Consider the following 22885-nt stretch of genomic DNA (forward strand, 5'->3'; position numbering starts at 1 on the left):
GGCATGAGGTGATAAGGGCCTCTACTAGGATATTGGTATATTCAAGAGATATTAAAAAATCTTTACAAAAAAAAAGATTGATATGAGGGAGTGATCTAGTGAGGAGTTGAGGGTAACACTTAGATTGTTAGCCTGGAGGACCAGGAGGATGATGATACTTTGGACAGTAATATGGAAGTTTGGAAGGGGAAGAGTTTGGCAGCAAAGATAATAAGTTTGTCTTTGTAGTCTCAGATGTATACAGGACATCAAATTCCAGATGTCTAAGAGGCAGTTGGATATGTGAGATAAGACATCAACAGAGAGGTTGTTTGAATAGATAGATTTAAGAATCACCAAAATAAAGGTTATAATTTAATTCATGGGAGCTGATAAGATCACTAAGTGAAATAGTTTAGAGGGAAAAGAGAAGAGGGCCTAGGACAGAGGCCTATGGGATACCAACATTGATTAGGTGTGATCTGGACAAAGATCCAGCAAAGGAGACAGGATAGAATAATGTCAAAGAAACCTAGAGAGAAGAGAATATCAAGGAGAAGAGAGTGATTCACAGTGTGAAGGGTTGAAGAGACATCTAGAAGGATGAGGATTGAGAAAAGGCTGATAGATTTAGCAGTTAAGAGATCACTGTTAACTTTGGAGACAGCAAATTTCATTTGAATGATGAGGTTGGAAAGTAGACTGTAGAGAGTTAAGAAAATAATGAGAGAGAAAAGAAAGTGGAGGCATCCTTGGTAGATGATCTTCTGAAGGAACTTAATCATAAAGGGCAGGAGAGCTATGGCACGATACTTGGCAGGGGTGGATGGACCAAGTGAGGGTTTTTTTGAAGGTGGGAGAGAAATGGATATGTTTGTAGGTAGTAGGGAAGCAGCTACTAGATAGGGAGAGCTTGAAGATAAATGAGATAGTGGGGATTATTCACGGGGCAATCTGCTGGAGGAAATAGGATAGAATTGCATCATTTATTCATGTAGAGAGGTTTGCCTTGGCAAGGCAAAGGGTTGCCTCACCATGTGGAACAGAAGTGAAGGAAGAAATAGTGGCAAATTAAAAAAAACATCTGATTGATATGAAATAAAGAACAGAGTAGAAAAGGGAACACTTTGCAAATTACCTTCATTTTTTCAGTAGAATATGAGGCAAGGTTCTCAATTGAGAAAGAGTGGGGAAAGCCCACTGAAGGGGGTTGAAAAGATTTGGAAAAGCTGCTGTGGTGAGTGGAATAGTGAATCCATTAGAAAGGTATAAAAGAATTGCCTTTCAGCCATGAAGGCCCAGTTGAGTTTATGTAAAATAAATCTGTAGAGGACTCACCATGGTTACATGATTTTCTCCACCTTCATTCAGCAGCACATGCATAGCAGCAAATGAAGTGGAAGATAGGAATGATTCAAGGTATAGACTTCAAGACAAGATCTGTGATAAGGGTCTCAAGAGCAGAGAACAGTGTAAAGTTGAAGTGATTCACCAAGGGATCAAGATGTGGAAAGGAGAAGAGGGTAGGTCATGCAGAGGTGATGATCTGGGAGAGAAAAGCAAGTTGAGGGACTGGAAGTCATAGTGTAGATGAGGAACAGGGTTAAGATTTGGAAGGTAGAGAGAGATGTGAAATGCCAATAGATTGTGATCAGATAAGGGGATTTCAGAGTTCATGAATATGGAAGTAATGAATTTGTGGATGATGGCAGAATCAAGAGTATTTGTGTGTGGCTGAGGTTGGGTGAAGAGCAGGTTAGAGGAAGTGAGTAAGTTGAGGGACTGACACTGATGTGACAATATCCACATTAATGATTTCTTGAATCTTGAATTTCTTGAAAAGTATTAAGACAAAATCTGCTTCTCTGCATCTTACACTCAATGTTTATAGATCTGCCCTCTAAAGTTCCAAAGAATAAAACTAATCTCTTTCTTATGACAGTCCTTCAGCTATCTAAAGGCACCTATCATGTACCCCTAAGTCTTCTCCTTTTCAGGTTAACCATTCCCAACTAATTCAGCTTATCCTAGAATGGCATGGTCTCCAGTCCTTTCAAAATTTTGGTCACTCTTCTCAGTACTAGTCCCATCTTATCTGTCTTTCTATAAAGGTATATTTATACCCAATAACTTTCTTTTTATTTTACACCACACTATGAGTTAGCCCAGAAAGTATTCAGTTCTCCCTCAGAAGCTGCTCTGAACTAGGGTCACATTCTGTGTAATAAGGAAGACAAGGGTCTCATGTCATTCATCTTGAAGTTCAATATCTTTTTACATATAATTTTCAGTTTATTTTCTGTCTCTCAGTATTGACCAGTACTGTGCAAAACACTAGAGATACAAAGAAAGGTAAGGCAGTCCCTGTACTGAAAGAGTTCACAGTCTAATGGGGAGACAACATGCAAACAACTATGTATAAATAAGAGATATATGGGGAAAACTGGAGAAACCAACAGAGAGAAGACATTGACATTCAGATGAATCAGGGAAAGACTTCTTGTAGAAGGTGAGATTTTAATTGTGGCTCTGAAGGAAGTCAGAGAAGTCAGGAGGTAGAGATGCAGGAGGAGAGAATTCCACACATGCAGGACATTCTAGTGAAAACCCTTTGAGTTTGAGTTTGAGATGGAGAGTGGTCTCTCTCAAGGAGGAGAGTGTCACTGAATCACAGAATACATGGAGGGAAGTAAATTGTAAGAAGACTGGAAGGGTAGGTTGGGGTCAGGTCACAAAGGGCTTAAAAAAGATGGTGGCAATGCCAGATGTTGGGAAGGTAATATTGACAGGACTTGACAATAAACTGAATGTGGGATGTGAGAGATTGAGAAGTGAGGATCACCCCTAGGTTGTGAGCCTTAGTGACTGGGAGAAGGGTGGTACTCTTTACAACAAGAGGAAAGTTTAGAAGAGGGGAGTGTTTAGGGGGAGAGATAGTGAGTTCAGTTTTGGAGGTTAAGAAGTCTGTGAGACATCCAGTTCCAGATAACTGACCAATAGGTACTTGAAGATATGAAATCTGGAGACAAAGAGAGAGGTTAGGGCTGGGTAAGTAGATCTGAGAAGCATTAGCATAGTGATGATAACACAATCTTTGGTAATGATGCTCTGGGCAATGATCCAGCAAAAGAGGCTAAGAAGGAATGGTCAGATAGGGAAGAGGAGAACCAGTAAAGAGTGGTGTCCTGAAAACCTAGACAGAAGAGAGTATCAAAGAGAAAGGTTGATAGTGTCAAGACCACAGAGAGGTCAAGAAGTATGAAGTTTGAGAAAAATCCACTATATTTGACAATTAAGAGATCGTTGGTAAATTTAGAGAGAACGGTTTCAGTTGAGTAATGAGGTCAAAAGTCAGACTGTAGAGAGTTAAGAAGAGAATGAAAGGAAGGGAAGTGGAGACATTGATTATAGATGGCCTTCTCAAAGAATTTAGCCACAAAAGTCAGGAGAGATATGAGATGATAGTTACTAGGAATAGATGGATCCAGTGAGGGTTTTTTTTTTGAGGATGGGGAAGACATGGACATGTTTGTAGGAAGTAGGGAGGAACCAGTGGACAGAGAGATTTAAGATAAGTGAAAGAGTAGAAATAATAGAGGGGACAATCTGCTGGAGAAGATGGGATGGAATAGGATCACTTGTACATATCGGGGAGGGGGGTTGACCTTGGAAAGAAGGCCCACTTCATCATCTAAGACAGGAATGAAGGGAGAGTTAGTGGCAGGACCCATGTGAGTAATGTGAGATAAGAAACAAGGTAGAAAAGGGAATTCTTTGCAAATGGCCTTGTCTTTTTCAGTGAAATATATGGCAGTGTCGTCAGGTAAGAAGATGGGCGTAGTGGGAGCCATGGCAAGCTTGAAGAGAGTTGAAATGGTTTGGAAAAGTTGCTGTGATGAGTATGATGGTGAGTCCAATAGAAGGTGTGGTTAAGGTTATGCAACATAAAATTTGTCATGGATCCATTCTGCACAGTTTTATAACTTCACTTTTAGGAATATTTCCATACTTCCTGATTTATCAAAGAAATTAGACTCACTGGATTTCCAACCCTGATTATTAGTCAGGTACACTCAGAAAGAAGACAAGTGTTAGATCATGAAGCCAGCATTCCTTCCCCAAGACTGTAGAGTACAACACCATCCTCCCAGTCCCTTGATCTTGGAACCTAGGAATCATCCTGGATTCTTTAAGTTCCTTTACCTCCCTAAGCCCCTCCCCTCTTTTGACCCCATATTAAATCTATTGTCAAGGTCTGCTGATTTCATTTTTGCAACATCTCTCCTCTATACCCCCTTCTCTCCTCTGACACTGCCACCACTCCAGTACAGGCCCTCATCACCTCATGCCTGGATTATTACAAAAGCTTCCCGGTGGGTCTGCCTGCCTCAAGTCTCTCTCTGCTCCAATCCACCCTACATTCAGTAACCAAAGTGATTTTCCTAAAACTCTAACCTACTCAGTAAGTCCCAGTGGTTCCCTATTGCTCCATTTGGCATTCAAAACCCTTTGTAACCTAATCCACTCCTACATTTCTGGTTTCTTTACACCTTACTCCCCAAGATTCAGTGACACTGGCCTCTTGGTTGTTCCATGAACAACAACAAAAAAACATCTCCTGGCTCTGGACATTTTCTCTGACTGTTCTCCTTACCTAGAATGCTCTCCCTCCTCCACTTCACCTATTGACCTTTCTGTCTGCCTTTAAGTCCCAAATCCTGACTGTTACTGGAAGCCTTTGCTATTCCCTCTTAATTCTTCCCTTTGTTAAACACTTCCTATTTATCCTGTGTATAACTTCCTTTGTATAAATTTGTTTGCATGACGTCTCCTCCATTAGAGTGTAATCTCCTTAAGGGCAGGGGCCATCTTTTGCCTCTTTTTGACATCCCTGACATTTAGTGCAGCTCCTGGTGCTTAATAAATATTTATTGATTAATTCAGAAAAGTGGGCAGTTTAACATTTTAGACATTTTTAACAATTTAGACATTTTTAGGGTCAAAGCTGGGAGTTGGGATATCATCTCCTCCAATCCCTTCTTTTTATATGTAAGATAATTGAAATCCAGAAAGAAGAATTAACTTTTCCAAAATCATGCAGTTAAGTAACAACTGGGATTTCACTCCTGGTCCTCTAACCCCAGGGTTTTTTCCATATAATTCACATTCATAGAATTATAGATTCAGAGCTGAGAAAACCCTCAGAGGTCATCTGGTCCAACTCTTTAGCTTTATAGATGAGAAAACCAACACCAAGAAGAGTTAAATGTCTTGTCTAGAATTACAGAGGAAATTAGTAATAGAGCTGGGAGTCAAGCCCAGGCCCTTTGACTCCAGCTCCATTCCTTCCATTCCATATCAGCAAACTCACAACCAGCATTTAAGACAAAAGGCTTAAGAATTTGATGTTTCTCTCCAATAATATCTAAGAAGTTCTATCATTCCACTTTAAGACTCTTTTTGTTATTAAACCAGTGAAATTTTGCTCAGTGGCACCATACTCACAGAGTGTACAGGGCACCTCAGATTTATTTAACAGGACCATACAATTCCTCTCCATTCCTTGGGGAGAAAATGAGACCCTCTTGGAAGCAACAGTCACTCTTGAAAGTCATTATTATGTCTACTGAAGCAGTAATTTGGCATAATGAACAACAAGAATAAATGTAGCTCCTGGAAATCCATTTCTGGTGAACAAACTATGTAATATATCTGGCTTGGTTTGCAATGGCCGACACATATGGGGGAAATGGAAGTGCTGGTGGACTAGACCATTCCCTGCTGGACCTGTGATTGCCTAAAGCCTTAATCCTTAAAATTCATTTCCAGAGAGTCACTGATGTGTAGAAAAAATTCTATTTAACATGATATAAAGAGATTGAAAAATGGGGGTGGGGATGATGGAGGAAGGATTAATATGTAATCTTCCTAAAATCCATGTTAAGCTGTGAGCTTTTAATTCAATGATTGAATTTTAATCTCCCATATTGGAGTGGTCAACTTTGTCAGATTACTTGGAGTTAAAATATTGTAAAAGCAAACAATTCACCAACAAAGTCTTGATTTGTTACCTTTGGTGCACAAAATATATATCAACCAAACATATATCTATTTATAATAATTTTTTAATTTATAAGAATGGGATAATCTAGGCACCTATATATTATGAACAGCTAGATTGGTGCTCTCACCTTATGCCATAAGGGAAAGGGAATAAACATTTATTTAATATCTACTGTGTGCTAGGCACTCTGCTAAGTACTTTACAAATATTATCTTATTTTATCCTCACAACAACTGTGTAAGGTAGGTAGAATTGTTATCTCCATTTTACAATTGCAAAAACTGAGGCAGTGCAGGGTCACACAGCTAGTAAGTATCTGAGGCTGGATTTGAATGCAGGTCTTCATAACTTCAGGCCTTGTGCTCTATCCATCTCACCACCTAGCTGCCTCAAGAACACACATAGACACATTGAGACCCATATATGTATGTGTATTTTTGTGTGTGTGTGTATATGTATGCAGTGTATATTATTGACATAAGTATCTAAATATGTATGCATATGTATATATAATATGTCATGTATGTACATACATACATATGTGTGTCTATATGTATATACAATGTACTGTATAATGCTTAATTGCTGTTTGTTTTTCCTTCTCAAAGGGAGGTGATGCCATGACATGCAAATGATTTGGATTTAAGTGAGGGAGGGCTGTGCAAAGTGGCCAGCCTCACTTTCTCCTCCAGAGCCATCTGGGTCCAGTGGTGAGATATAGATCAAAACAACTGGAGATGGCCCAGGATGCAGTGGGGGACCTTGGCCTTTTCAAGTTAAAGTCTTTAACAGATCTCAGTTTGACTGAGGCAACATAAACATATACATTGCCTCCAAGATAAAAAGTTCTGTTTGGTTTTCCAAGTCCTTTATAACCTAGCTCCCTCCTACCTCCCCAGTCTTCTTACACTTTACTCCTCAACAATATGCTCTGTCAATAAACATTCATATATTCAGTAATATATTCATATGTACATTATGTTTGCATACAGATCTACACACAGGTGTATATACACACACATAACATACTACATATACATATGTTCACAATACATGCCTACATACATACATAATCCTGAGTCATGTAGGGGCCAAGTGAGAGTCATTTTTCAGGGGTCAAACAGCTAATAAGTATCAGAGGCAGGATTTATTCAGCTAATGATTACATGAGCACATCAAATGGCTTAATTTTCATGAACCTCTGAAGCTCGTGTGAGTCTCAGACGTTGATTTGAAAACACTTATGAAAATAAGAGTTTTTTTGAAGTGGGGAACCCTGAACTCTGGAACTTTTTGGTGACTGAACAAAACGCCATATTTTCATAGGAAAAAGTCAGACAATGCAATAAACCCATGCTAGAAACTGAGGCATCTAGGTAGCACAGTGGCTAGAGTTTTGGACTTGAGTCAGGAAGATCTCCATTCAGATACTGCTTCAGACCACTTACTAGCTGTATGGCTGTAGGAAAGTGGTTTAACCTCTCTCAGTCCAATGCAGATAATAATAGCAACTACCTCACTAGGGTGTTATGAGGAACAAATGCAAACCTTAAAGTGGTATATAAATGAGAGTTATCGTTATTTTTTTTTAATTTAGTATTTTATTTGTTATTATTATAATAAGAAGAGAACCTTAGAGTTAAAAGTTATTGGAGAATTATGAATTCCAAAACTATTTGGTGATTACTGAGAAACTGGTCACTATCTGGTTATGGCTTAGCCTACATTAATGACAAATTGGGAAATGTACTAGATGATCACCATAAGTTAAGGTTTCTCACTAAGAAAGGGGCCCAGTCTTGAATCATGAAGTATTATGAAAAGGAAAGGCTAGAGCTTTGCCCTCCCACCTCCTGCCCACATGGCAAATATCAGAGATGAGGGAACCAAATTGGAAAGGCTTCTCCTAGGCCAAGGAGTCTCCTACTTTTTTCTGAAAGAAACTGAAAGTGGGTTCAATAACTATCCCTAATGGGCTATGTGAGATATCAAACATGACTATCAAAATTTATTTTTAAAATCACTGGCTACTTACTTTAGGTTCATTTTAGTCCCTGGTTTACAGAATCTTGAAATTATCACATACCTAGAGGAACTCCTTGATTTCAAAAGTAAAACTAAATTTGGCTAATTTAAAATCTAGAATTTGGCTAGTGTTGCTAAGTAAAATTGAGAGTGAACTTGTGATTCCATTGATAGGGAAATTCCTGGATAAGGAAACTCCTACCAAAGCAGGTGAACAATGTACAGTCTTATACCTGTATTTAGAGTAACAAAAGCTTAAATTACTTGCCTAGGTTTGTACAGTCTGGAGATTATACATTCAGCAGGTCTTCCTGACTCCAGCTCAAAATCTACTACACACATACACACACTTGTACTACACACACATATATACATACAAACACATATACACAACACACATATACACACATGCATACAGATACACATACATACATGTGAATGTGTGTATATATCTCCACTATTATGGCTCTCTAAATTGTTGATAAAAGTGAAGTGGTATTTTTCATTTTGTCTTAGCTATGGTACATATTACAATCCTATTTCTTTAGCTTTACCAGTGTATAGGAAGACATTGAGCAGCATTCAGGAGAGGGCAATCTGAACTTTAGTTCACTTTCAGAATTCTAGTCCCTTTACTATAAAACCTCAATTAAAATAGACCACCTTTACCATACAAAAGAACACTGTCTCTGGAGTTAGAGAACCTGGGTTCAAATTATTTTTTCAAATACTTTTGTGACCCTGGGCAAATAATGCAGTCTCTGAACCTCAGAACCTCCTTTGTAAAATGAGGGGGTTGGAGTACATGAGCTCTAAATCTAAGATTCCTTAATATTAACTTTAAAACTTCTGACAATAGTAATGATTGTAATTTCTGAAGTGCACCTCCTACCATTTCATTCAACCAGCACTTATTAAGTATTTTCCATGTGCTAGGTTCAGGGGGCTACCAAGTCAGAAATGAATAGTTCTTGAAATAGAAACAGGACTAACAAAGGTTGATTTCTGTGGATCTTTACTCTTTCCTCACAATTCCAAATGAAATACTTAAAGTGGACCATGTCTCTAAGAGCACATGGCTTCATCATTTTCCAAAGACCTTGCATTCCCAAAGTGGACAACAAAGCCATTGAATTTCTCCCGCTGCAGACATTGTATGGAATGAATTACTGGACTCCTCCTAAAGGTCATGTAGACACAGGAGAGAGTGACTTAGAGACAGCTTTTAGGGAGACCCAGGAGGAAGCTGGCCAGGATGCCAGCCAGCTGAAGATCATTGAGGGATTCAAGAATGAGCTGAACTATGTAGTCAACAGCAAGCCCAAAACAGTTATCTACTGGCTGGTGTAGGCAAAGGGCTACAACCTGCAAATATGGCTGTGCAGGAAGCACCAGGCTTACCAAGGTTGAAACTAGGAGGCCTAAAAGCTGTCACAGTTTAAGGATATGGTGACATCCCTCAGACAAGAGCACAAATTTCTCTACTCCAATACACCTTGATCCCAGGAAATGGAAGGTCTTTTGAGATACCCAAGATTCAGCCTACTGAGGTTCTCAGGCGTCTCTTCTGAGATCAACTCCCACCCTAATTGGATTATCCAGTCCTGCAGTACTGGGAAGCTGAAGCAACCAATGAAGTCAAGCTAAGCCTTTTAGGTCAGAGCAAATATCATGGTGTTGAAATGAAAGTGGTATGGAAATATATAAAGCCAAATCTCTGTACTCTTGTACTGAAGGAATAAACTGTTAAAATCTCAAAAAAAATGTGTTTTCTTTCCATTATGGTAATGAAGAAAAGAGAAAAAAAGAGCTGAACTTCCCTATGTTCTAAAAGGTGCATAAACAGATATTGATATGGATAATAATGAAATCTTATCATTATATATATATATGTATGTATATATATAAAATTCTCTCCCCATCCCAAAGTCTAGTCACTTTGCCATATAATCTTAAAAGTTTGAGAAAGCTGTCTAGAACTTTAAAAATTTAACAAGATCTGTAAATGTTAACAATGAACAATTACAGGTTTCATCATTAGACCCATTTCAAAAAGGTTTAAATTGTCTTCTCAGTAGAATAAAAAACTTTATTTGGTCATTATTTGAACTAGAAAATGTTTTTAAAGGTTAGTTATCCATCAAATTCCTTAGTAGCCAGAGAAGGGGATTATACTAATGGGTCTGGCAGGAGCCACTAGCAGCAGATGAAAACTAGGGAAGCTATTGGTTGCTATGGTGACAATGGCAGAGATGTGACAGCTCTGTGGAGAAGAGCTGGAGGAAAGGCCACTGTACTGGCAAAAACATCTATTGTCCTGATCCATCAGTTTTTTTAAATCCACCCCAGAGAAGGGGGGATGGCTGCAAAATAGGGCATATGGAATCTAAGATTAGTGGAGGGGAAACATGAGGGACTCTAGTTGCCTGATGCTATAGAAAAAATAAACAAAAGGAAGAAGAGTGGTACCTATAAGTTCTTGATCAGGACCTTGTAAATTATTTGGAAATGTAGTGGAAACACCTTCAGGATTTAGTAATATGCTTTGAAATGGATGCAAGAGAGCATGAAGCATTTATTTTTAGTCATTTCTCCATTTAAAATATGACAGCTTTAACCAGAGATTATAAGGTGAAATGTTTAAACCCACATTCAAATGTCATATGAAAATAGATTCAAGTGGAAGGTCATTGAAATGTAAAAATAAAAATAATTGGTAAAATTATAAACAAAGAGTGTTAGAGCAGTATGAAGTTGGGTTGCAGGATTTCTCAGGCATGGGGGAAAAGTGGGGAATAGATTTCAATTTATTCTGAGTTTCTGTGGGACCATGAGGTGTATCTTGAAAGAAAAAAGGGAAAGACATAAGAAAGGAAGGAGATAAAGAATTCAGCCCAGCCACAGTCTCTATAATACCTAGAAAAAGACATGTTGAGAACCCTATAAAGTATTAGCAACCTGGGGAATGAATGACAGAAAAAATAATCAGAGTGGCATAACCCTAATCTAGTGACTAGTCAGATCCCAAATTTTCCTCTGCTGTCATAAGATCTTCCTGGCTGTCTTAGTTGAAAATATCTCCTTCTACACATTTCCAACAGTATGTTTGCCCCATCTCTCTTATAATATATGATAATTATTTGCTTAACTATTAGATTGTAAGAATTTTGAGAACAAGCCCTTTGTGTTCCCAGTATTAGCAATTAAAAAAAATTCTTTCTTTGCCCCACTCTCTCTTATAATGCATGATAATTATTTGCTTGACTATTAGATTGTAAGAATTTTGAGAACAAGCCCTTTGTATTTTCAGTATTAGCAATTTAAAAAAAAATTCAGAAGCTCTGTCAGACTATGGGGTACAGAGAAAATGACTATCTATATTAGTAGGGGAAGTTTCTCACCAGGAGTTCCCTTCACTTAAAAAAAAATAACAATAACAAACATTCATGTAATGTTTTGAAGTGCTCTACATATGTTAATTCATTTGATCCTCACAACAACCCTTTGAGGTAGGTTCTATTATTATTCCCATTGTACAAATGAAAAAGCAGAGCTGAGAGAGGTTAAGTAATTTGCCTAGGGTCATACAGCTAGTATCTAAGGGAGAATTTGAATTCAGGTCTTCCCGACTCTCAAGTATACACACACACACACACACACACACACATATGTATATATATACACACGCATACACATCTATGTATGTATACACACTCATACATAGATGGATAGATATACATATATAGATAGCTATATAGAGACAGACAGACATATAGATATATCCCCTTCACCAGTTAAACAAGTGGTAGGTGATAAAATCCACATAATCTATTGTATTATTCAGAAAAGCATATTCGTAGGATCATTTAGCCGATCACAGACAAAGAGCTGGGAGGGACCTTAAAGATTACGTACCAGAAAACTGAGACTGAGAATAGAAGCAGGAGATCAAATTGGGAGAATGACTTATCAACAAATAGCAGTGCATGGAGAAATCTATACTTTAGGGGTTATTAAATTAGAGTCTGTGAATTTACTTTTAAAAATAAATTTTAATTCTATATTCGAGTGCATGCTGCCATAATGGGGGGGGGGGAGGAGAGGGAGGGGAAGAAAATTTGAAACTCAAGGGACTGTGGAACTGAATGTTGCAAAATAAAAGTAAATAAACAAAAATAAATAAATTTTAATAACTGTTTCAATGTAATAGGTTTCCTTTGTAATCCTGTTTTTTTTTTTTATACAGTTAAGAACTAATTATTCTGAGAAGAGATCATAGGCATTACTATATTGCTAAAGGAGCCCACAACTCAAAGGTTAAGAAACCCTGTTCTAGAGAGAAGAAAGCCTTGGAACTTTTATTTCTTAGGAGCTCACCAAAAGGGATTTAGGTCCATTTTCAGAACAGTTCCCTGTAATCCAGAGATTTTCAAAATATGGTCCAGGAATCCTTGGAAATCCCAAGACCTTTTTAGTGGGGTCACAAAGTCAGAACTCTTTTATAATACTAAGATGTTTTCCTTTCTGATTTGGTAAATAATATAAATAGAAATAACCCACATAAACAAAAGCTTTTCTGGGGGTGGGATCCTCAATAATTTTTAGGAATGTAATAATGTCTTAAGACCAAAAAGTTTGTGAACTCCTACTGTAGTTGAAGCAACTTTATTTTCTCTGTTTCTAGTTCACCAGGGAATAGTCCTGTGCAACAATGTACAAGACATACACAAAGATAAAATAAAGGGCAGGAGTAGAATTTATTATGTAAAAACCAGGGGTAGTAATCATGATCTCAAAGTTAAAGCTAAACTAGATTTAATTAAAAGAGAAAAAAAGGGAAGCTACACTATGTGTCAGCAATATTATTCAATATTGTTTTAGACCATTTTAAATACTTAAACAGTGTAGAATATCTGAGAGTACATCTGCCAAAACTGACACAGGGACTATGTGGGCATGAACACAAATCACTTTTTATACAAATAAAATCAGATCTAAATAACTGAAGTAATGGTTATTGTTCATAGGTAGGTAAAACCAATATAATTTTTAAAATGACTATTTTTACCTAAGCAATTTATTTATTCAATGCCATCCCATTTAAATTATATAAAAAAAATTCTTACTGAGTTAGAAAAAAATGATAATAAAGTTCTTTTGGAAGAAAAAAAGGTCAGGAATCTAAAAGAAACCAGGGGAAAATGATGCAAAGGAAGCAGATTCAGCAGTATCAGACCTTAAACTTATTATGAAGTGATAGCATCGTTGAAGTATAAAATGGATAACTTCAATTACCTTAAACTAAAATTTTCTTCTAGGAATAAAACGAATATAGCCAAGAATAGAAGGAATGCAGAAAATTGGGGGGAAAACTTTCATAGACAATCTCTCAGAGAGGATGTGATTGTGTTGGAATATTGTTGTGGAATATGATGAACTGGTTGACTTAGAAAAACATGGAAAGACTTGGACTTATGAAGGGAAGATGCTATCCACATTCAGAGAAAGAGATGGTGAGTGGAAATGCACACAGTATGGTCTTACATATGTGTGTATGAGTATATAAATGTTTATATGCATTAGTTTATAGATATGTGTATGCATTTAATTGAAACCTTTGGGAGGGGGGTTGAAGGAGGGAGGGAAAAAATAAAGTAAAAGTGCACAGAAGAGAACAAAAGAAAACCTACAAGGAAGCAAAGAAAAGATGGGTAGCTTTGAAAATAATGTATAGTATTTATTATATAGGTTTTCTTGAAATGGAAATTTATTATGTTATATTGAATCCTCTCATATTCTGCTATGTACACGGCAATATTCTTTTTTAAATTTTGTATTTAAATTTTAAAATACAAAAATTTTCAAAAAAAAATTCCCAAGAACAATGTGAAAGAAGAAGCTACACTTATTTCACTCCTTTCCCCTCCTGGCTGCATTTTCTGACTCTCCAGACTGCACCAGCATGATAGGGGTGTCTCCCCTACACTTCCAATTTTCAGCTTCCTTTATTCCTCTTGGTTTCCATTCCATTAGAATGTGAACTTCTTGAACATAGGGGCTGTCTTTGTTTTTGCTTTGTATTTGTATCCACAGTGTTTAGTACAGTGCTTAGTTAAATGCTTAATAAATGCTTGTAGCCTGCCTTTAATTAGTGGTAGCTCAACATCCTATTCTTTGTTAGCAAGATTCTTGCCTTTTCTTGGATTCTGAGTGTGGGAAGCTGATTACATTGGGTATCAGAGGCCACATCTGAATATGCCAAATGATCTGATTATTTTGAGCACCTTTTAGGGGCTATTATGTATTACATCATGATATAATATTAAATATAACATATTAATATAATACCAGTAGCATTATATTATAGACCTATTAAAATAACACAACTAAACATGGGGAAGATATGACTGACATCAACCTCAAATTTTACTTCCTCTACTCTATTTTTTCCCCCTAAAGATGAATTCTGTTTAATTTTTCATGCCATCTTTTAAACTAAAAGCTCCTAAGTCAGTAACTTTTTCTGATATATAATACATTGAATAATATCACGGAAGTTCAAATGTTTAATTCTATAATGGGAAACTTTGCAGACAAATTATGATCATATCCACCCAATTTATAAAGTGCTTTGGGTTATTTGCTGAGTAGAATATTATGACTACACTATTTGGATCTATTTTATTATAAGAAATAAAATGCAGCCAACTCTTTACTCTTGTCATTACTAGCATATATGATTCAAATATAAATTAGAACTAAATTTTAGTTTGCTTAAGAATGTGACCTTGAGCAAGTCACTTAATTTCTATGTCCCTCTGTTCCTTTGTATATAATAATAATAATAACCCATATATGTATAGCTCTCCACAGTGCAATACAATATTTTACTCTTCCCCCAAAATACCATCTTGTGAGTGTCCTGCTATGGAGGTGAGGGCTAAAGGTACCACTCCGTTAAGTTTTCTTGGGGAAAGGAAAGTAACAGGATTTATTCTTCTCCAAGTACTTGTTCCCTCACTTGTGCTGCCCAAGGCTCTGAAAGAACTTTATCCTGAGGCAAAATCCTGCAGACTTTGAAAATCAGTCTAAAAATTTTCCTCAATAAGTAACAAATTCCTGCCCCCCATCATTCTGTCCCTATCCCAATGATTTTGATTATTCAAAACCCATTCATTGTCTCCCACTGCCTGATCCCTTATTTCCATTTCCATTAAATTCCTTTCCCCAAAGTCATACTTCAAAGCTACCCACCCCTTCCACCTTACTCTCTGGAATGCTTGATACATAGGCAACAAATTTGCTTTCTTCTTAATTTTTTTCATTTCCCACTCCTTTTATCTTTGGTTCTCACTGAGACCTTCAGATGGCACATTCTCCCTGATTACCCTTTCCAGCAATGGATTGTACTTTGATTCACTCCCTCCCCCTGTCCTAACTCACTGGTCAAGGTAGAGAACTGAAATTCTCCTTGATACCCATTGCTACTCCTCCCTACCATCATCACTCAGGAATCTCTCCTCATTTGAGGTTCACTTAATCTATACCTACAACCCAATCAAAATTCTAGTAGCTGTTGCTACCAACTTCCCAGACAGACCCCTTCCTTCCTCAGTGAGTTCAGTATTTGACTCACAGTCTCTCTCTCTCTCCTCTTCAACTCCTACTATCGAACTTGAGGATTTCAACATACATTTTGAGATTTTCTCTAACACCCTAACCCTCAGATCCTCACATTACTCATTTCCCATGACCTACTCCTCTATCCGACCTCAGCCACACACAAAGATGATTCTACCTCTCCTTCTGCCTTCCAAAATCAAACCTTTGTCTACATCATGACCTCCATTCTCAAATCTTCAATTCTCCTGCAGGCTATCACCCCTTCACTGGCTACACTGGCTTCTTTTTTCCTATCATTAACTCTTGAAAGTGAACGAGTTCAACTTTACACTGTTCTCTTCTACTGAGTCCCTTGCCTCTTTATCTTATCAAAGATCATACTCTGCCAAGCCTCAGCCTTTGATCACCTCACTATCCAACGTCTTTGCTTCTATGTGTGTGTTGCTGAATGAAGGAGAATGATGGGGTGCTTGGGTGCTTGAACCCTAATTCCAAGATCACATTTCTTCCTAGCTTTAAAATGAAGTTTTGACAGTTTTCTCCCCAGCCCAAGGACACTATTCCTTGCAATAACTCATCAGTGGGCCCCAGTAAGATAAATTACCATTCCCCCAAATTACTCATAAGTGGGCCCCAGTAAAAACAAGCTATCTTTCCCCATCACAAGAACAAGCTGGCCTCTGAAGAAATTCTCTTGCAAAAACAGGACTATCTTGTAACCACAGAATTATCATGTATTGACTCCCAAAGTTATTGTATGCAATCCAGAGGTCAAGCTATAGACTCAACTCTCAAAGCTATCTTGCTACAGATGTAACAGTGCAAAAATACATGCTTGAGAAACCCCTTCCCTGGTTTCCAGTAGTAAATGACATCTGTGACCAAGGTTGTAGGTTATCACCTAATTATCATATCTGCCAGATAATCCTCTACTTTTCCTATTTAAGCTTTAGCATCATTCCTGTTAAGTTGCAAGCTGCTTAAAGAATGCAAGTTTCCTAAGGAGCTCTGCCCACTTTATTGGAATTACAATGAACCTTTGCCATCTTTACTTGTAGAATGATTGAGTCTGTGAATTCATTCCAGATGACCCTCTCCTGTACTCTGGTCTTTTTGGGTATGTGTCCCTGAATCCCCTCTCCCCAAAACCACAACAAGAAGGAAATCATGAAACCACACTGAGTGGGTCCACTACAAATTTATGTTACATAAATTCAACTGCATCATCACTGCTGCAAGAAAACACTTCTATATGTCCTGAATTAACTCACTATCCCACTCACCACAGTAGCTTTTCCAAACCTTTTCATCCCTTCTCAAATCTCCTCATAGATTTCACTATCATTGTCCTCTCAGTTGTGAACTTTGCCTCATATTTTATTGAAAACTGATACCATTTACCAAAAGTTTCCTCTTTTCCCTTGTTTCTCATTCCACATCACTCAAATGTATTCTGCTACTGCATCCTCCTTCACTCTTATCTCACATGATTGGATAATCTTTCTCCTTGAGAAGGCAAACCCTTCTACAGGCACAAGTGATCCCATTCCATCCTATCTTTGCCAAGAGTTTGCCTCCTCTAGTTTGCCTCCTTTCTACTGCCTGACTTTCATATTTCTGGCTAGAAACAAGCTCATGTCTCCACCATCTTCAAAACACTCTCACTTGACTCATCCATCTCTGCTGCCTATCATTCTGTGTCTCACCTGCCTTTTGTGACTAAACTCCTTGAGAAGGCCATCTACATTAGATGCATCCCTTCCTTTCCTTTCATTCTCTTCTTAACTTTCTGTAGTCTGGTTTCTGATCTCATTATTCTACTGAAATTGCTCTCTCCAAAGTTAACAATGATCTCTTAATTTTCAAATCTAGTGATCTTTTCTCAGTTCTCATCTTTCTTGGCCTCTCTGTGACCCTGACACACTCAATCATTCTCTTCTCCTTGATACTTTCTTCTTTCTAGACTTTTGGGACACTACTGTACTCTCTGCTAGTTTCTGACTCCTTCTCAATCTCCTTTGTTGGATTATTGTCCAGGTCACACCTGACAATGCAGGTGTTCCACAAGGCTATTTCTTGGGCTCTCTTCCTTTCTCTCCATGTACTAATTCACTTGATTATCTCATCAGCTCCCTTCAATTATCATTTCTATGCTGATAATTCTCAAATCTACTTATCCAATATTAATTTTTTTGTTGACCTTCAGTCTTAATTTCCAGTTTCCTATTGGATACCTTGAATTGGATGTCAACATATCCAAAACTTGAACTTACTCTCTTTTCCCCAAATCATCCCTACATTTCAAACTTCTCAATTATTGTCCAGTGCACCACCACCCTCTCAGTCCTCCCACACTATCAACCTAGGTGTCATCCTTCACTCTTCATTCTCTCTCACCCCACATATCTAATCTGTTGATGAGGCCTATCAATTTAGCCTTTGTAAAATCTCTAAAATATGCACCTTTCTCTCCTCTGACACCTCACACCTGTACTACTGTAATAGCCTGCTGATTGGTCTCCCTGCCACAAGTCCCTCCTTACTCCAGTCCATCCTCCATTCAGTTGTAAGGATGATTTTCCTAAAGGCCAGATCTAATCATATCAGCACTCATCTGCTTGATAAACTTAAGTGGCTCTCTGTCACCACTAGGATAAAATATCATATTTTATTTTTAAAGCCTTTCATAACTTGCCTCCCTCCTTTCTAGTCTTCTTATACCTTACATAGAGTTTTCAACCCAATGAAATTGATGTCCTTACTGTTCCTTGAACAGAACACTTCATCTCTCAACTCCATTGTTTTCAATGGCTGTCCCCACACCCTTGTCCTTTATCTCTTCTTCCTTAATTCCCTTGTTTCCACCAAGTCCCAGATAAAATCTTACATTCTACAAGAAGACTTTTCAATTTCTCTTAACTCTGGTATTTCCTTCTTTTGATTTACTGTTTATTCTATATATAACTTATTCGTATAGGATTGTTTGCACTTTGTCTCCCCCACTAGATTATGAGCCACTCCATGGGAGGGATTGTCTTTTGTCTTTCTTTCTAGCCTAAGCACAGTGCCTGGAATATAGAAGGCACTAAATAAATATTTCTTGACATTTGACTAAAACATCTCTGTGAGATAGCTATTGGAAGTATTTTACAGGTGAACAAATTGAGGTTGAAGAGACATTAAGTGATATACTAAGGTTGCACAGCTAGTAAGAAATCAAGCTGGGACTGAAGCCCAGATATTCTTTCTTCAAAATTCAAGTGCTCTTTTTTTTAATAAGCCACACACCTTCTAGATGGTATAACAAAGGCAAAAAAAATCCCAAACAAAACCAACACAATAACCTTTAAAATTCTATACAAGCAAATATGTCTTATTCTAGCAAGTCATATTTAAAGCAATTTAAGTTACCATAACCATCAAAGAAGCAAAGTTAGTATTTTCTTTTGTACAGTCTTGGGGAAAAATGCTTTCTTCCATTCAGACAAGGGCATTGAATGGGAAGCCAAAGCATAATTTTTCAGCCATTCCTAAAGATTAGGTTTTAAAGGGTTAAAAAGACTACCCAGTTATGAGTAGTTCTTCAGATAGAATGCTAATCTCTGAAGATCTCTATCTACAACTTCTCTTAGTATTATTCTCACAGCTATGCAAAAAGAAAGAGGAATGATGGTTCCAGCTCTAGGAATTAAGAGAGATATATTCCCAAGAGTAAGAGTACTTGATACAGTTCTGGAAATGCTAGTAATAGCAATAAGACCAGAGAAAGAAATCAGAGTTGTAAAGATAAACAAAGAAGAGATAAAATTAACCCAATTTTCAGATGACATGATGGTTTACTTGGAAATTCCTAGGAAATTAGCAAAGATACTAATTGAGACAATAGCTTTATCAAAGTATAAGCACTCAAAAATCAATAACATTTCTACATAATAATTAAAAGATCTAAGACGCAACAATAGAAAGGCAAAGCCCATTCTAAATAACAAAAAATTTCATAAAGTAACTAAGGATCAATACTTGCTCAAGGTTACACGGCCAGTTATTTCTGGGTGTGGTGCTAAGTATCTGAGCCCAGATTTGATCCCAGGTCTCCCGACTCTGAGGCTGGTGCTCTTACTCACTACACCACCTGGCTGCCCCTACAACATACTTCTTAAAGAAATAAAGAATGACTTAAATGTATGGAAGGAGTGCTCGTGGATGGGCCATGCCAACATAATAATAAAAATGATTGTGTTACTGAAGTTAATATACATTTTAATGCCATTCCAAACAAATTATCAAAATTATATATAGAGTTTGATAAACATAATGACAATAAATTCAGAGAAAACAAAAGATCTAGAATATCAATGGAAATGATGAAAAGAGGTAGGGATGAAGGGAGAATAACACTTTTACTCTTCAAACTGTATTATAAAACAGCAATCATCAATACCATCTGACATTGGTTAAAATAGAGAGAGAGAGGTAAATAAATGTAACAGATTAGATAAAGGAGAATCAGGAACAATGGAGCTCAACAGCCCATCATTCAATAAAGCGGAAAATATAAATTACTTAGGATAGGGTTCCCTGTCTGACGAAAGCTGGTGGGAAAACTGGGAAGAAATCTGGCACAAATTTGGCTCAGACCAACATCTTACACCATAATCCACAATACATTCTAAATGGATACATGACCTTGCTGTTGAACATCACAGTATAAAAATTAAAAGAGAATTAGATTATATACCCATTACGATTACTGGTAGGGGATGTATTCTTAATCAAGCAAGGAACAATAGCAATTTCAAAAGATAAAATAGGCAAGAGTAATTACATGAAACTGAAAAATTACTACACAGATAAAATTAATTCAGTTAAGATATGAAGGGAAATAATAGAATGAAGGTTTTTTTTTAAACAAAAAAACAAAAACTCTGTATACTGGCTGTTGTCTTACTGCCTAAAAACACATCCATATCTCCACCATCTTCAAAACATACTTCTACTATCCACTTTTGCTATCACCCCATACCTCTTGACTTCTGTGGTAAACTTCTTGAGAAGATCATCTACAATTGATGCAAACGTTTAACTACCACATGAAAGGATGTTCCAAATCACTAATAATACAAAAAATACACATCAAAACAACCTTAAAATTTTACCTCACACCTTGCAAATTGATAAAAATGACAAAAATTTCAATAGTCAGTGTTGGGGAGGTTATGGCAATATAGGCACACTGATGCCTTATTGACAGAGCTGTTAATCAGTACAACCATTTTGGAAAGTGATTTGGAATTGTGCAAATAAAATGACTAAAATCTCCATACCCTTTCACTCATAGATTCTGTTATTAAGTATATTACTTCTCAAGGAACTCATCGATAAGAAAAAAGTCCCTTTATTTGCTAAAATATTTATAAGAACTTTTTTTGATAAAAATTTGAAACAAAGTAGATGTTCATCAGTTGGGGGATGGTTAAGCAAACTGCAGCACATGACAATGGGATATTATGTATGTGGAAATTATGCTGTAGGAAATTATGAATGTGACAAATTCAGAAAAACATGGAAAGATCTATATGAACTGATACAGGATTAAGTAAGCAGAGCCAAGAAAAAAAAAATATACACAACAGAGTACAACAATGTAAATGGGGGGAAAGCCACACACACAATCAAAAATTAACATGGTAAAATTACAAATAACAAGCATGGCTCCAAAGAAGAAATGAGTCTCATTCTACCTTTTCACCTGTTGCACACATTTTCTGACTTTTTCAATATACTGATCAGTTACGCTCATTTTTCACCCATCTTTTTGTCTTTAAAAATTTCATTTGTTATATGGGAAGGCTCTCTGGGAAAGGAAGGAGAAGGATACTGGAGAGAAACATGCTGTAAAAAATTAAAGACATTGATGAAAACATTTAAAAAGAGAAAATGTTCTTTCTCTGAATTGTTCAGGAACAAATGAATTTTCCATTGAGAGGCAACTCTGCTAAGCTTTCAAATGATCCAGAGTAAAGAAGAGAAGACGAAAGATTCTGACATTTTGTCAGAAAAGGTAAATTCTGCATGTCCATTGTTGATATAACAGTAGAAAAAAATAACAGCAACATGAGAACAAACAAAATAATGTAATGAACTACCATAAAAAATAACTGCTGGAAAGAAGTGTCTAAATTTCTGTGTCCTATAGAAAAAAAAAAAGCTTAGGGTAGACAGTTTGATTTTGCTTCATCCTAACGCCAGTATTAGGTAGAGTCCAAGCAATCTTCCTTTCGGTAACCCATCAAAGGTTAATCTGGCACTATTAGACTAGTCTTTTTAGAAACAGAAATGCTACAGAAGTGTGACCTATGATTTACCCTCAAACCCTTGGTGAAGAGTAAGAATTTGGGAGACAGAAAAGTGTTTTGTCATTAAATACCTTGATCATCTTCCACTTACTCTGAGAAAGAATGAAAAAAATTGCTGATTCTTTTTGACATTTTAAGCTTAAAAGTAGGCATTTCACAAACAGAACAAGAGAAATGAGGAAGGAGAGGGCAAAAGAAAAAAAGTATACTTAACTTCTCCAAATTAAGGGCAAGAGAGGCTCTATTTAGGGTTTTCTCACACTTTGCAATGAATAAAAGACAGAGAACCACGTGTTGGAGTGTATTTAACCAGGCATCAAATTGTCCGGCAGATTGGGTTCTGAATGATGGATAAAAAGAATTACAATGGCCTGTGTTTGGTCTTAGAACAAACAAGAGCCTCACCTTGGAGGGAGAATTCTGCTCCCTGAGTTCAGGCTGACCACCAACCCTGGAGCTGATTTCAGCATCGAGGTTACTCTTCAAGTCTGTTGGGTCTGTCTTCAGAAAAGTGAATTCACTCTGTCCTGTATCCGAAGCAACACACACCTCGTAGGAATATGGGAATGGCAATGTTCCATTGCTGTATTTACTGGTGATTCGGGGTCCCAGGCTAGAATAAAGGTCAGTAGGAAGAGAATCCAATGCTAAGTGCTGTTTGGGCTTTCGGCACTTAAAAACTAGCATAAACACTGCAGTCAGGAGGAATACAAACGATACTAAAGCCAATGCAATGATCAGAAAAAAATTAACTTTCCATTGCGTGGATAAATTTTCGGAGAGCTCCTCTTTCATCTCTGGCATTGCCTCTTGCAAACTGTCTGCAAAGACCAGGTGC

General features: G+C 37.2%; 1 pseudogene; it reads left to right on the forward strand.

Moving 5' to 3' along the window:
* Positions 1-8873: 8873 nt before the first annotated feature.
* Positions 8874-11838, forward strand: LOC138176595 (bis(5'-nucleosyl)-tetraphosphatase [asymmetrical] pseudogene; annotated as a pseudogene).
* The last annotated feature ends 11047 nt before the right edge of the window (positions 11839-22885 follow it).

This window comes from Petaurus breviceps, unplaced genomic scaffold (genome assembly GCF_028583685.1).
Source record: "Petaurus breviceps papuanus isolate PSGF00001 unplaced genomic scaffold, PetGlider_PUasm1.0 90035, whole genome shotgun sequence".
NCBI classification, from domain to species: Eukaryota; Metazoa; Chordata; class Mammalia; order Diprotodontia; family Petauridae; genus Petaurus; species Petaurus breviceps.